Here is a 15,322-nt window from a genome sequence, read left to right on the forward strand (position 1 = left end):
ATAACACATAGACAATGTTACCCATCACTTACAAAAGACTATAAGTTATCTCTTTAGTATTAAGAACAAAAGTCTGTAAACTATCTCTTTGGTATTTTTCCATGCATAATTCTTCAAGATGAAAGAGGACATTTTGTATAATTCTCTGTCAAGTTCCTTCTGAGAATGAATGCTGAAAACAGGCCGCTCAACATTTGCAGTGTAAACGGGGAGGCAATTAACCGTTCCCTCAACTTTGCTTCAAAGGGTTTCGAGACAACACAGTGAGGGAGAAATTGAAGCTATGTCTGAGGCAGCAAGGAGCTCCAAACTGCTGTCAGTCACTTGAAGATAAGGAGAGGGAGAAATTCACGTTTAAAAAAAAGGCTGGGTCTTGAGGGATGGGTAAATGAACTTGCTACAAAACCTGACGACCTAGGTTCAATCCCCTGAAGGCCCATATGGTGGAAGAAGAGAAATCATTCCTTCCAGTTGTCCTCAGTCCAACACATGTGTCACACACACACACACACACATACACACACACACACACACACGAAATAAAAGACTATGATTACGTCAGCATGGCTAAGAACCTAGTCATTGCATAGGGATATTGTATGTCCAAAACCCAAAAGACATTTGACATCCTAGCAAAAGTTTATAAAGCCAAGACAGAGTATTGACTTCCAGTCAGCCTGAGATAAAGACCGCCGTGATCTCCAAGTCCCTGGACGCTCTTCTGTGAAGCTAACATTTCTGCTGAACTGGAATTCATTCATTACATTAGAGTGCAGGTAATCATAGGATTACTGAACCTTCACTGGGCCCGAAAGAGATTTGGGAGTCTGGCCAGCTACTCTTCTGCACTGAATTGAAACTAAATCATACAGTAGCCTGATGTGCAGACCATAATTTGCCTCCCAGTACCCTTTCCTCATAATGGTACCTTTTCTTTCAATTTCTTTTCTTATGTGTATGTGTGTCTTACCTATTTGTCCATGCTCATGTGTCTCGTGTGTGTGTGTGTGTGTGTGTGTGTGTGTGTGTGTGTGTGTGTGTGTGTGTGTGTGTGTGTGTGTCAGGGGGTGTAGGCCAGAGGTCAATGTCAATTGCTCTTTACCTAATTTTTTGAGACAGAGTCTTTTATTGAAAAAAGAACTCAATGATTCTTCAAGGCTGGCTGGCCACTGAACTCTAAGGGTGGGTCGTCCTGTTTCTGCCTTCCAGTCATAGGATAACAGGTGCAAGCCCCTGTACCCAAAGGTTTTGCGTAGGTTCTGGATTCCATGCTTGTGTGGCAAACACTTGACCAACTTAGCCATTTCTCAAGCCCACATTTTTCTGTTTCAGAGATTACAGGAACCTTGGACTTTAGCTGGGTATTGTCCGCTGAATGATCTGTTTTCTAGCCTCCTTTGCAACTCAATATGACTATCCAAGCCTTGGCTAATGAGAGACAGCAGCGATGTCCTAGAGGAGTGGCCCCCACTGTCATTTCTCTCCTGTTTTTGGCCATCTTGAATATTACAGGATGAGCAGAAGGAATCTGTGCTTCTTCCCTCTTTTTTAAAGTTTTAGGGCTGCACCCTCTCTTCAAAAAAAATAGATTCATTAAAAAAATTCCTGTGTCTGTTTGTTTGTGTGTTTACACATGGTGTGGAGATTGAAAGAGAGTGAGAGATGCCCTAGAACTGAGGTTATAGACAGTTGTGTATCCCCTGAGCTTGGTCTGGGAACGGAATTCAAGTCCTCTGAAAGAGCAGCTCTTAACTTCTGAGCCATCTCTCCGGGCCAGTGTAAAGATACCATGTTAGCTGTAGACTGGCCACCTTTTATGTGTTAGAGAAACGAGGGGTACCTTGATTATAGCACTGTTATCGAGAGTTTCCCTGTTGCTGACCAGCAAACCAGCAACTGATTAAATGCTCCAATCTTGGTTTTGTATCCCATGGAAGTCTGTATGTTGTTGGCTCTTCTTGCTCTGGAGGGGACAGATTTAGAGTGTGCAGTTCTGCTGCAGTAGTGTATCATGCACATGCATTCAGCTGTCAAAGCAGCAGAAAACTATCTTGCGCTTCTGGACAGTAGAGGTATGGAATGGGTGTCACTAGGCTAAAGTCTAGGTGTAAAGAGAGGTGGCCTTCTGGAGGGGGGAGGTCTAAGGAAGAACTCGTTTCTGGGTTTTCATGTCTTCCAGGGAATTCTTCATGGCTGGAGAAGGTGAGCAGATTCCTTCTCAGATCACTGCCTTGACTTTCTGGGAAGCCATTTCTCCCCTTGACTCTAATTTCGATTGTCCACCTCTTCAAGGATTCTTCTAATTCCAATGTGACTTCCCTACTCACCCCAGGTATTCTTCTTCTCTTTAGATCAGATAACCAAGGGCCTTAATTTCACCTGCAACCTGAAGTCCCCTTTGCTGTGTAGTCACGGGTTATAGGAAGTGGAACCTGACCAACTTCGGGGAAGTTGAGAATAACCAACGACTTTCTAATTGGATTTAAGGTCGACTCCATGAGATAGAACCCAGAGCTAACACTGTTAAAGTGGCCCAGCCTTGAGAGTAGATAGGGCATAAGCCTAGGGGATAATTTAATCTACTATTCTGCTAAAGGAACATAATGGTAAAATGGCCCCTAATGTCATTCTGCTAGACGGTAGATCAGTGTCCCATTCACAAACAGACATGGTGCAGAGAGTAGGAGACTTTGAAACACTTAGTTCTAAATGGGGTTTTCATCAAAGCCCTCCCTTCGAGGATCTATGTGGAAGAGGAAATGGAAAGATTGTTAGAGCCATAGGTGATGGTTGACTCGAAGGCAACACTGTCCTCCAGACACAACAGAGAGATGAACCATCAGAGACTGGGGAAGCATTCACAAGGCCTGTGCAGTTTCAATCCAGAAGGGGTCCCAGCACTGTGGATAGAGAGGTAGATACAGGCTGCAGACCCTCTCCAAGAAGCTATCCCCAGTAGATACCCATCAGAAAAAGAAAAACCAGCTCTCTCCAATGGAGTCTGACTGAGAATATTAACCACACTTCATGACAGGCCCCTCCCCCATGCATAAGAGTAGAACAAACATAGAACAAACTATACGGTACTTTTGTACATTTTTTTTTTGGTCTTATTTTGCTTTGTTTGGGCATTTTTTTGTCCTGTTGGTCTTTTGTGTGTTTATGTGAATGTTTCTTATTTTGTTTAAGGAAGAGGAAAAGAACATAAAGTTGGGTAGGTAGGTGGGAAGGATCCGGAAGGAACTGGGGAGTATATTGTATGAAATTTATTTCAATTAAGAATGAATGAATGAATAAATAAATAACATAGCATGATAGCTTAAAGATTCACGAAGGATGCAATGTATATCAAATGTTCTTTCTCTTACAACTTATTGTGTGTGTGTGTGGTATCACAACTTAAAAATCCATTCATTTCTTGGTTACCTCCATATTTTAGCTATTTTGAACACTGCTATGAAGATATACCTCTTCCATATCATGCTTTCAACGCCTTAGGGTAGAATTCAAAGGGAAATTTCAGATCTCTCTCTCTCTCTCTCTCTCTCTCTCTCTCTCTCTATATATATATATATATATATATAGTGTGTGTGTGTGTGTAAAGATATAAATATATAAATAGAAGAAAATGATAAACTATATAAAAATAGACTAAAGGATGTACAAATATATAATGACAAGAACGTATAAATATACAGAAATATACAATATATAAGTATATGTGATATACAGTATATATTCTGTGTTTGTAACTATTATACTGGTTTCCAGCATGACTATGCCATTTTATATTTCACCAAAAGTGCATAAGATTATAATTTTTTTCAAAGGCGGTTAGTTATCTTAGTATTATTTTGTTGTTTTCTTAGATTTACATTTATGTGATCAGTGCAGTCGGGCTTCTTTTCACTTGGGAAATGGTTGCCTTCCTTTGGAATCTATTGCCCATATAGTTTTTTTTAAAAAAAACCTAAAATGTATTCTTCTTTTATCTATTATACCCCACCCACAGTTTGCCCTCTTTCCTCTCCTCCCTATCCCTCCTCCCCACCTCCACCCCCAACCCCATCCACTCCTCCATTTTTCTTCAGAAAAGGGCAGGCCTCCCATAAATATCAACCAAACATGGCATATCACGTTTATTACTCCCTTAAAAAACACTTTTTATTGATTCTTTGTGAATTTCAAATGATGCAGCCCAACCCCACTCGTCTCCACGTCCCTTCCTTTCCACCCTCCACTCCTGCCATCTCCCTCCCAAAAGAAAATACAAAATAAAATAAACAAATTAAACCAAAGCCAAAACCATCTCGTTGGCTGTGGAAGCTGTAGAGCGTCCCACAGCATACGCCTTTGTCCACACGTCTTTACTCGCAAACGTTCACTGCAGTGAGTCATCCCGACCCTGAGCTACAGATCAGCCTTCTTTGATCCACTCTGAGTTCATTTTGCTTATCGTGTCGGGTGTGTGTCGCTATTTTGCCTATCTGATTCTTCCAGCTCCATTTGTTGGGGGAAATATCTTTTCCCTCACTAATTATAAACTAGGAGTTTGTTTTGTTAAAGCTTGCTACCTGCCCCCAATTTAAAAGTGGGGCCTTTGGGAGGAGTTACACCATGCAGAGGGAGGTCCCATAAATGTGAGTAGGAGGACACATAAGAGAGGATGTTGCCCCCCAACCCCCAAGAAAAGTAAGGAAAAGCTCGACACCAGCACAGTGGGAAGAGGACCCATGGCTGTGTTTTTGTTGCTGCAGACCAAACCGATTAAGATACGTGGTCTTAATACCCTTGTCACAAGTTGTCTGACTAGGTAAGACATTATTCTGAGTGTTCTCTCTTGTCCCACCGGTCTATAGGCAGGTGGCCTCTCTCCACTGCTCTGCTAAACTGTTTTGACCACACAGCTGTAGTAGGTTTTGAAAACAGCAAGTGTGAGGACTACTTTGATTTGCCCTTTGAATGATTGTTTCAGATATTTGGGACTTTATATAAATGCTAAGAGGTCTTGCTATGTTGGCTTAAAACCACTGTTGGAATTTTGGTAGGTGTTCTTAACGTAAAATTCTTTGGGGGTAGTGTTGGCGTATTGGTGGTCATTCTTCAATCCATGGATCTGGACTATCCTTTCGTCTGTTTGTGCTTTCTTCAGCCGCATTGGTCAGTTATCATTGCAGTTTTATCTCTGGCTAATTACTAAATATTCTTTTTTGTTGTGATTATAAGAGCAACCACTTAAATTTTCCCTTTGGTTCATTTCTTGTTCCTGTATAGAGACGGCGCCTCACTAATTCCCAGGCTGAGTTCGAGGTGGCGGTGTACGTACATGGTGAAGCATGGTTGAGTCATGTACTGCACTTTGTGAGCACAGCAGATTTAAGAGAAGTGTATCCCACCAGATTCTCAGGCACTTCAGTAGCGAATCACCCACACAAAGTCAACGCCCTGCTAATGTTCACTTTCATCTCATAGGTAAGTCTAATTGGACAGCAAATGGCTGTGAAAAGTAAGGGAAATTCTTTTGGGAATCACACAAAACTCCCGATCATACATACCTCTTAAAGACCAGTGGACAAAAATAAAGCGTCTTTGTGTTAAAATGTATTGAGTGGTAGAGCATTTTTCTTAGCATGCCAAGGCCCTGAATTCAATTCTACTTAACTCAAATCAGTTCATTTCAACTCAATCCCCAGTATAACAAACCAAACCAAACCAAACCCCAATCCAACCCAACCAAAGCCAAACCCAAACTTAAAGCGATAATTTCCACACACTTCTTCCCTGCTCTCTCAGCAGCCTGGTCCTTGGTGATGCATTTGAGTTCTTCAGAGTCCAGCCCTGAGCCCTCCAGACTCCAACAGAGAAGTGCCGGGCAGTGGTGGTCATCTTGTCCAGGAGTCCAGAGGGCAGAGAAAATTGAGTCTGGTTTTAGTTCTTTGAAGGAAGGTCTAGAAGACCTCAGGGCATTTCTGGGAGTCAGCTGCAGAGATGGTCAAAAGCCAATCACTAGAGTGACTTTCTTTTGATTGGCAGGTTGTCCTGGGCCTAGCAATTGTGGTAGTCACCAAGCCCGTATCATTTGCCAGTCATCATGTAGCATGGGATGTGTGTAGTTACATTCTTGAACTCTTGAACTCTCTCTCTCCCTCTCCCTCTCCCTCTCCCTCTCCCTCTCCCTCTCTCTCTCTCTCTCCACCCTCCATTTGCATAATCTACTTTATGGTGACTTCAAGTGGATCCAATCTTTGTCCCGCACTCTCCACTTGACCCACTGTCAGTGATACCAGAAGGCATTTGGAACCGTGTGTCCTTTTGGTTGTGACAATGAATGGAGACATAAGTGGTATATAATGTGCTGAGGCAGACACTCGGTGTTCTGCACATGCCACTTAACAATGAAGTGCGCTGTTCCAAATGCCCCTGGTGCCCTCGGTGGAAGACCTCTCAAAGGACAGCCATCAAGCCCTGCACAACAAAGCGGCTCACAGAACACACACCACGCAGAAAGCATCCACTGCCTACTTTTTAGAGCCCGATATTTTATGATTCCCGTGGCCCTCCCAGTGATGAATGGGGGCTAAGAGTTCATGATCTCATTAGCATCTCTGTGCTTAAGGGATCTGTGATTCCTGGTCCTTTAACATAGAACGCAGTCTCTGTGTGCCTCATCCTGGTAGGCTGAGATTATGTGGAGCTGGATTTGCCCATAGTCAAAACAAATAAAATAAAACAACAACAACAACAAGAACCTCAACACCCCCACAGATATCTCTAGAAGAGTCACAGAGATGGTATGTGACGGACGGTAGAAGTCTGCAGGAATGTCACTCCCACCTGAATTCCAAACCCAAGAAGCACACACAAGACATTGTTCTATTCAATTCACAAGTCCCCACCCAACCCAAGGACTAGGAGAATTAGACAGGGGCAATAACAATTTCCTTTCCTTCAAAACACAAGTAAAACTTTCATTTTCTTTGGGAGGAAATTTTTGGTTAAAGAACCATACGTTTCCCTGTCACTTGGACTTTGTAAAAGAAAAAAAAAATTACAAACCCTTTATCGCCATGACACAAAGATAAATCCGTGTTTTGAAACTGCCCTAGAGAATCAGTTAATTGTGGAGTGTTTTAGGTTTTCATCCTTCAATGGATTTTTGTTTTTTTTTTTTTTAAAGCATTCTGACAAATTTCCCTGGGAACTTTTAATTACTGAGTGCATTTCTCTGCACCACATTTTGATATTTGCTGTAGGCTTGTGTGTGTGTGTGTGTGTGTGTGTGTGTGTGTGTGTGTGTTGGGGGGGTTGATTAGTTTGTTTTGTATTAAATTGTTAATGAACAATCTATAGATCTGGAATACAAATTAGAGGTTATGGTCTCCCAGCCTCTTGATAATGACTTTGCTGTCTTCATTGGTCAGCTGGCCATATCACTGGTGCATAATGGTTAGTTCATTTTAAATTAGAAGACCAATTTTAAAATGTTCCAATTAAGCATTTTTTCAGAGGTTTTACAGTGGTTTATCTTCATATATATATATATGTGTATGTATATATATATATATATGTATATATCTGTGCTAAATAGTTCCACCATAACCATCCAAGTTGAGCTTGGGCACTTTGTCATTCACATTTTGATTCTTATTCAAATTTATCACAAATACATTGACGCTATATATTGTGTATAAAATATATGATAAATGACATTACACATATATCATATATATCACGAAATTGATAGTATCCTATATACTGATGAGATTAGCATTTGTACTAATATCAGGTTATATGCGCTCATAATTTCACCATCAGGATATTAGTGGGCATCTGGACCAATGATGGCTGCACTCCAAATCAAATAATGGTAACAGGAATCTGCCCGGTCTCATGGTAGCTTTGAGTCTTGCATCTCTTCCTGCTACCCGTCGGCCACTTGGACTTGGAAATAGCAAATCAGCGAATGGATCAATTGGCAGGAGCTGGGGCAGGGTGCATATGTGGTAATTATGGTCAGGACGCATGTGCGTCCATATGTGTCCACGCCAACACATATAAGAGCTTGGACGAAGAAGGTGCTGAACAATCCTGGGTTCCAGTTGTCCCTGACTTGTGTGTAGAGGGAAGACAAGGGACGGGAAGTGGACCGGGGGCAGAGGGCAAGAGGAACGGTGGGAAGATACAGCAAGACAACCATCCTAGGTAGCCTCAGGGAGTTCACAGGTCCGCCATCATGCCATGCATGGGATGGAATGATGGCACTGGCTAAAGAGTAGATTGGACCGTAAGGAAAACAGAAATCTCCCAAGTCCCCAGCCCCGTTCCGTCTCCTGGCTCTATTCTTTCACTGAGGGACAAGGAGTTCACGTGAATACGTTTCACTTGTACACCAAGAGTTTGCCATGCGTCATGGGTGGACCAGGATCATTCGAGCATCACCCTACTCAATCCTCTGCACAACGCAGGGGAAGTGCAAGCACTCGCTCCCTCCTCAGAGGAGACACTTAAGTGGAAGGTACATTAGTGAGAAAAATGTCCCTGTCTTCCTGGGAAAGGCTTTCTTTAGCCGTTTCTCAATTCACATCTTCAAAGCGCCAGTCTGGTCCTAATCCAGGGTCTGCACAGACATAAAAGGCATTTCTTGTGCTCTGTGGGTCTCTGTACCTTCTGGGGGAGCTAACGTGAATGAAATCAAGGAGCAGACCCGCTACTGGGCTAACTGGGAAGGCATCAGGCTCAGGGAATGACTTCAGATTCACACTTCTATCTCCCTGAGAACCAAGGGCCACTTAGGGAAGGAGAGAAAGCCTACTGCAGTGACTTCCTTCTGCCCACACGGGGCTGACTCCCCGGTGTGGGTAGTGAAGTGAGGCAAGCTCTGCACAGCCGGAAACGACAGCTCTCCCATCCCCAGCCAGCTGCTGATTTTGAAAACATTTTCTTGTACGAGACAGAGCCTTCCTCATGAACACAGGGCAGCTGATTTTCATGGCCTTCATGAAAAACACAGACCTCGATAAAAGTGTTACTTTCGAAAACCCCAATTTTGTAAAAGGAAACAGGAGAGGTTGCACTGCCACCCTAAGATGGCTGCCAGCTTTCAGTTTCCATCCGAGCCTTGGATGGAGCCCTGGCTTGTCTCATAAATGGGAGCTGGTATTCTGGATATTAGGTAATCTTTGTTCCCATCAAGGAAAGATTAGCATTCTGTATTATATATGCTTTTTTTTTTTAAAATTACTATTGGAAGGAAGCCTTGATCACAAACCACAGGATTCCAAGGACAGAGAAATACAAGCTAGTTTCTATGGCAATGGCCGTCAACACCTACTGACATCTAATCCTCTGTAGCAGCAGGCCATGGGGAATCCGACGGCCGGCAGCCTTCTGCTTCCTTGACGAGATTATCTATTGGCTAATTAATTTCTTTATAAGAAACTGGCGCATCATTCTAAAATCCTTAATAGATCCCAAACCTAAAAAAAAAACGCTTCCTGGGGTTCGGAAGACTTCTCTGCCTGAACTTTCTTGTGGAGGCTCCAACATTCATGCTGGCTTACTAAACGAGACAAGTCAGCTGGTCAACAGAGATGCCGGGCTCTCGGAATGCGACTGGGGTCTCTTCTACTCAGGTTTGCTTTCCTCGATGTATTGCCTGGGAGTTCTCCTGATGCACGTGATAAACGACACAAGACTGAAAAAGCATGCGTCAGGTGACAGGAGCGCCGGATTCCAGTTGGCACTGGAGCTTCTGGCTGTGACACGGTGGAAATGCCAGACTTCCTAGGGCCTTTCTTGTCTAACCATAAAGCTAGCATTTCACAGGTGTGTCTAGCCTTGCAGCAGTAAACTGCGGAGTGCTGTGCAAAGTACAGAAAACAGCGACTGCTACTGTTTACAGAACCACCCCTGAGCACAGTGACCTAAAAATACTATACAAACATGTACATTCCGTACGGCAAAGAACACGGAAAAGGAATCATGGAATAGAAAGGCAAAGGGGAAAAAATCTATGAACTCTAGTAATAAAGAACTTAAATAAGAAATGAGAATTTAAACAGTTCAGGGGCAGAGATCTGCTTTGGAGGAGAGAGCAAGGAAATCCTCAGGTCTACCCCTGCCATTTCCAATTTTCATGAGCAATCTGTCAAAGAGATGACGGTAATTTGAAAGTCAATCATGATTTTAAATTATCAAGGATTAATTGAGTACTTAACGGGTGGCATCCAGAAGCAGCAATCACGTAGTCTATTAAAGTTTCTACGAGAGCCAGCTGCTAGGCGGACTCTAGAACACGCTGTGAGCTTTCTCAACGATCTAGAAAAACAGCTCCTCTCACTGTTCCCTTCTGCGGGGCAGACCCGTGTCCACAAGTGGCATGTGTGAAGGTTCCTTTGTACCACAGAACAAGCTGGCAAGCCTAGCAGGCAGGCTTGTGGAATTGGCTGCTGCGTCTCTCCTCAGGCCTGTTTCCTGTATGCAGAGGGCCAGCAGAGCCCACAGCAAGTGTTTCTGGCAAGAGGAATGCTGCCTGCCCAGGGCTCACATCACCAGCTCTGGTCTTCAGCCAAGTTCTCTGCTCTCCCAACAACGTAGCTCGCGTCTGTAGCAGCTGTGGTGATTTTGCATCCACAGCAGTTTAGAAACCTGCACCAGGAGAAACCGAGCCTTTTCTCTGACGTTGTTGTTGTTGTTGTTGTTGTTTTTGCTTGCTGACTGGTATTATTCAAGATCATTATTTTGCTCAGCCATTTATACAATTTAGACCTGCTACTGAACCACCGAAATAGCTGTGTATCTGTCCTCACTAAATGGTCTGGTCCAGGTTTCCCCAAGGGCCCTTTGCACATGCACCGTGGCATTGCGAGTGGAAAGACTGCATACCCCGCCCACTTCGGCCTCTTACATTTTGCCTCTAATCACTCCTTATAAGTAAAAGGATGTTGGCATGGCCATTTGTTTTATGCACGTAGAGAGGGAATCTAAAGCAGTATCGCAGGGATAGAAGGAGGCTCTGTGCTGTGCAGTGTTGCTGACGGAACTTCTCATTAGGAGGTATAATAAATGTTGACACAGGAGTGACAGGGAATGTTAAAGTGACTTCATTTTCTAGAGGAGGTGTGTGTATAGTGGTAACTCTTGCAGTGTAAACAATGACTCGCCCCAGAGAGTCAGCCACTGCATGGGGACCAGCAAATGAGGACTTCTATTTAACCTCCCCTCAACCCCCATCTGCAATGCTGTCACGTGGTACTGCCTATGACCTTTTCTCACGCAGGGCCAGGTTCAAACATCAAGTCCCTGATTGTGTCTCTGGAAGGGCCTCCACCCAGCTCTGGCAGACCACCCTAGTTCTTTCCTTCAGTGCACCATAATCCCTTAATGTAGTACGATACTGAATTAATTTAGTTATCAACAATTTCTTTCCTTCATTAATGCAAACTAAGAACAGCAGCGGCTTGGAAGTGCTCCTAGTACATCCTGCTAGCTACTGTTTAATGAATGAAAGTCCTCCGTGGCACTCTGCACTCGGCCTTCCTCTATATCCTCAGTGTTCAGCCTTAAGGATGAGCAAATCATCAGCACAGGCTCTTGCTCTCCTACCACATGTGCTCCTGGACTCTCTGGTGGTACAGGGGCCACCTGACAACATCCCAGGAGGGAACTACCCAGCTTCTGAGTCTGGCTCTTCTCCCCTTGGAGCAGTCAGTCACACATTCTTGAGACAAACAATAAGCCGAACACTAGTGTTAGCATTTTCTGGCAACCGCTCAAAAAGGGCTAATCTGCAGCTGACCAGACGCAATCTAGGTTGGGTTTTTGCCTTTTCGGGTAGACAGTGACGCACACACACCATTAGAAAGGGAAAATTTGGCCCAACTAGGAGCTCTTCTGTCAGCCTTTGTTCACTGGTCTCCGATAGAATATGGAGTCAAAGGCCCAGGCCACTGACAACACAGTATGCCTGGGTGAGTTGAGCTTTCTTTTGTAAGTTCAGGGTTAGGAAGAACAGGTAGGACATTGCCACTCAGTTCTCATTGTCTCTCCCATTATCTCCTCTTCCTTCCTTCTTTCCTTTTCTTTCCTTTGTGGTGTTAAGGATGGAACTCAGAACCCCAGGCTTCAGGCTTGCTAAGCGTGTGCTCTACCACTAAGCTGTCCTTCTGATGCTACCACTTTCCGATGCTACCACCTCCCTGCTTTTCTTTTTTTAAATAAATATTTGTGTGGGGTGTGTGTGTGTGTGTGTGTGTGTGTGTGTGTGTGTGTGTGTGTACATGCCACAGGACTTACGTGTGGGTCAGAGGTTAGCTTTCAGGGGTTGGTTCTCGTCTTCCACCAGAGAATGGAAATTAGGTTGTCAGGCTTGGTGGCAAGTGCCTTTACCTGCGAGCTCTCTAGTTAAACTGGCCCCCTTCCTTCTCATTCAAGAGCTACATAGCTATTTTTAGGAAGCCAAAAGAGCATAGTCAGAAAATAAGAATTCCATATAATCCTTTCGGCTAGACAATTAAGTCAACTTCTGCAGTAATTTCTCAGTGTTTTCCCCCAACTTGGAGTGCCTCTACGTGTGTGTGTGTGTGTGTGTGTGTGTGTGTGTGTGTGTGTGTGGTGTCCCTGCTGAGAAGATAATGTTAATGAATAAGTCTTCATTTGCTGGTCCCCGTGCAGTGGCTGACTCTCTGGGGCGAGTTATTGTTTACACTGCAAGAGTTACCACTATACACACACCTCCTCTAGAAAATGAAGTCACTTTAACATTCCCTGTCACTCCTGTGTCAACATTTATTATACCTCCTAATGAGAAGTTCCGTCAGCAACACTGCACAGCACAGAGCCTCCTTCTATCCCTGCGATACTGCTTTAGATTCCCTCTCTACGTGCATAAAACAAATGGCCATGCCAACATCCTTTTACTTATAAGGAGTGATTAGAGGCAAAATGTAAGAGGCCGAAGTGGGCGGGGCATGCAGTCTTTCCACTCACAATGTCACTAAGCTAGAAAGTAGACAGTTACTGCCTTTGTTCATCCAAATAAGCAGAACTCTGAAATGCAGCCAAAAGCTAGGATGGCACAAAACTCCGTATCTGACCTTCGTGATGGGCGGTGGGCGAAACACAGGAAGACTAAAAGCACTATATAGAATTACCTCGAGGTTCTCTGGGATCTCTCTCTATAGGAGAGTACTGTAAAGTCCAGAACAAAAAGTCCACACTTCCGGGTCCCAAGTTTTACAGATCAGACTAATACAATACACACATGATGTATACCTTTTATATACCTTATCACTTGGAATTGCCAATAATTGTGTAGATTCTAAAGCCACCATCACCACATGTACTACCTGAAGGAGCTGTGAAGCCATCTGTGATGCCCACCTCCTTCCATTCCAGCCTACCTGGATAGAAATGAGGCCCCAGGCTCCAAGAGCTGTTCTGAAAAGGCCAAGGTTGTAACCTTAACTGACCTTAGGTAACACACCAAAAGTTCCTAAGTACCAAGGTTAAACAGAACCTAAAAGTTGTCCTGTAGACAGGACCATATATCCAAAACAGGGATTTTTTTTTTTTTCAGAGCTGAGGATCGAACCCAGAGCCTTGAGCTTGCTAGGCAAGCGCTCTACCATTGAGCTAAATTCCCCAATCCCAACAGGGATGTTTTTTATAACCACCAATTAAATACTTTATGCGTATGTCATACGAGTTAATGGTACTCAGAGTGACACTGTTTTATTTAATAAACGTGGTGTCTTTTTTATTTTTGCAGGGGGTTAGGGAGGTAGCTCATAAGAGAAGGCCTTCTCCAGGAACTGGCTGAGGATTTTTCTAGGAATAAGCAAATTTTAAAAAGGCTCTCAAATCCGTTCCTTTCATTCACTTTAAACAGCTATGAACTATGAGGCATTTGAAGCCTGTTGAACCACGGCCCTTATGTTCTAGGTAAATTAAGTATAAGAGACAGGAGGCTTATCTGAATTGCCTTAGAAAATATGACTACATCGTTGGCCCACTTCGGTGTACTTTTTTTTTACCGTTTCTTGAATTTTTAGAAAAGCGTCTGGCAGCCCTTTTCCCTAACGCTGGACGCATTATTGAAGTCCAGACTTCTCACTAAGTTGTCTTTCCCTCCATTCAGATCAACAGCCACCACTAGCCCATCCGTGTGCGGAGAACATGAAGACGGTCAGTGAGTAGCCCTCCAGCTCTGTGGACCCCGTGCTCCCTGGTGGTCTTTCTGTTCCGATAGAATGAGATCAAAGGCGCCAGCCCAGATTCACTCACCTTATTATAATTTTCGCGCTGCTTTACGAAGGTTTTAAATGAAAGGGGGGAAAAAGTGAACTACAAAGGCTTCCTGATTAGAGTGTGAAGAGTGTTTGCGGAGTGGGTTTCTGCACGCCAATAACAAGGCTTAAATGTTGTGCAGGGGAGAAGGGTAATTGGGTCGCTCACCATGGAGATTTTGGAGGACGTCTTTCTTTTGTAAGTGTGGTATCTTGTGATGGAAATCGGAAAGGAAAGATAGAGAAACCAGGAGGCTTAGAACTGAGCTATGTCCTCAGCAGACAGCCCTGCAGGGCACGTGAGGGCACGAGGGCACGTGAGGGCACGGGGCACGAGGGCACGAGGGCACAGGGCACGAGGGGCACGAGGGGCACGCAGGGGCACGCGCAGGGCAGGGCACGAGGGCACGAGGGCACGAGGGCACGAGGGCACGAGGGCACGAGGGGCACGAGGGGCACGCAGGGCACGAGGGCACGAGGGCACGAGGGCACGAGGGCACGCAGGGGTGAGGGCACGCAGGGCACGAGGGCACGAGGGGCACGAGGGCACGTGAGGGCACGCAGGGCCCCGAGAGCACTGGCGCAGAGAAGGGCCCTGCAGAGAGAGACTTGGTGCTGCAAGCTCAGGCTAGCACTATGGATCCGAATTTCAGCTTTAGTGAGTGGCTATGCATGATCTATCTCACAGCGGAATTTCCAGTACTAGCCTTCACGATGGCTGCTTCCTTTCTAGCTCTGTTAGCTCAAGAGACCTGGTGGGGTATTTATTGCCTCTCTTCCTGTATCAGTGGATCCCACAGATTTGGGCTGTCAGGCCACACCCCAAAAGCAAATACCTTAGAAACATGGGGGAAATGTATGGAAAATCTCCGAGGCCAACAGCAACCCAGGTGAAAAGGGGGTTTCGGACATTCCCACCCAAGGCATCATTCTTGGTGATTATTCCCAGACTCTTCCTCTCTTTGATCCACCACCCCCAATCCCTTACCCCTCCCCAACCGCACCCCCAGCCCGAACTGCAATTTACTGAATTCACT

General features: G+C 44.6%; 1 protein-coding gene across 2 annotated transcripts in view; it reads right to left on the minus strand.

The window, feature by feature from the left end:
- Positions 1-15,322, minus strand: part of Gng2 (G protein subunit gamma 2) — a 99,469-nt gene that overhangs the window by 19,590 nt on the left and 64,557 nt on the right. The window lies entirely within an intron of this gene.

The sequence above is a fragment of the Rattus rattus genome, chromosome 12 (genome assembly GCF_011064425.1).
Source record: "Rattus rattus isolate New Zealand chromosome 12, Rrattus_CSIRO_v1, whole genome shotgun sequence".
NCBI lineage: Eukaryota > Metazoa > Chordata > Mammalia > Rodentia > Muridae > Rattus > Rattus rattus.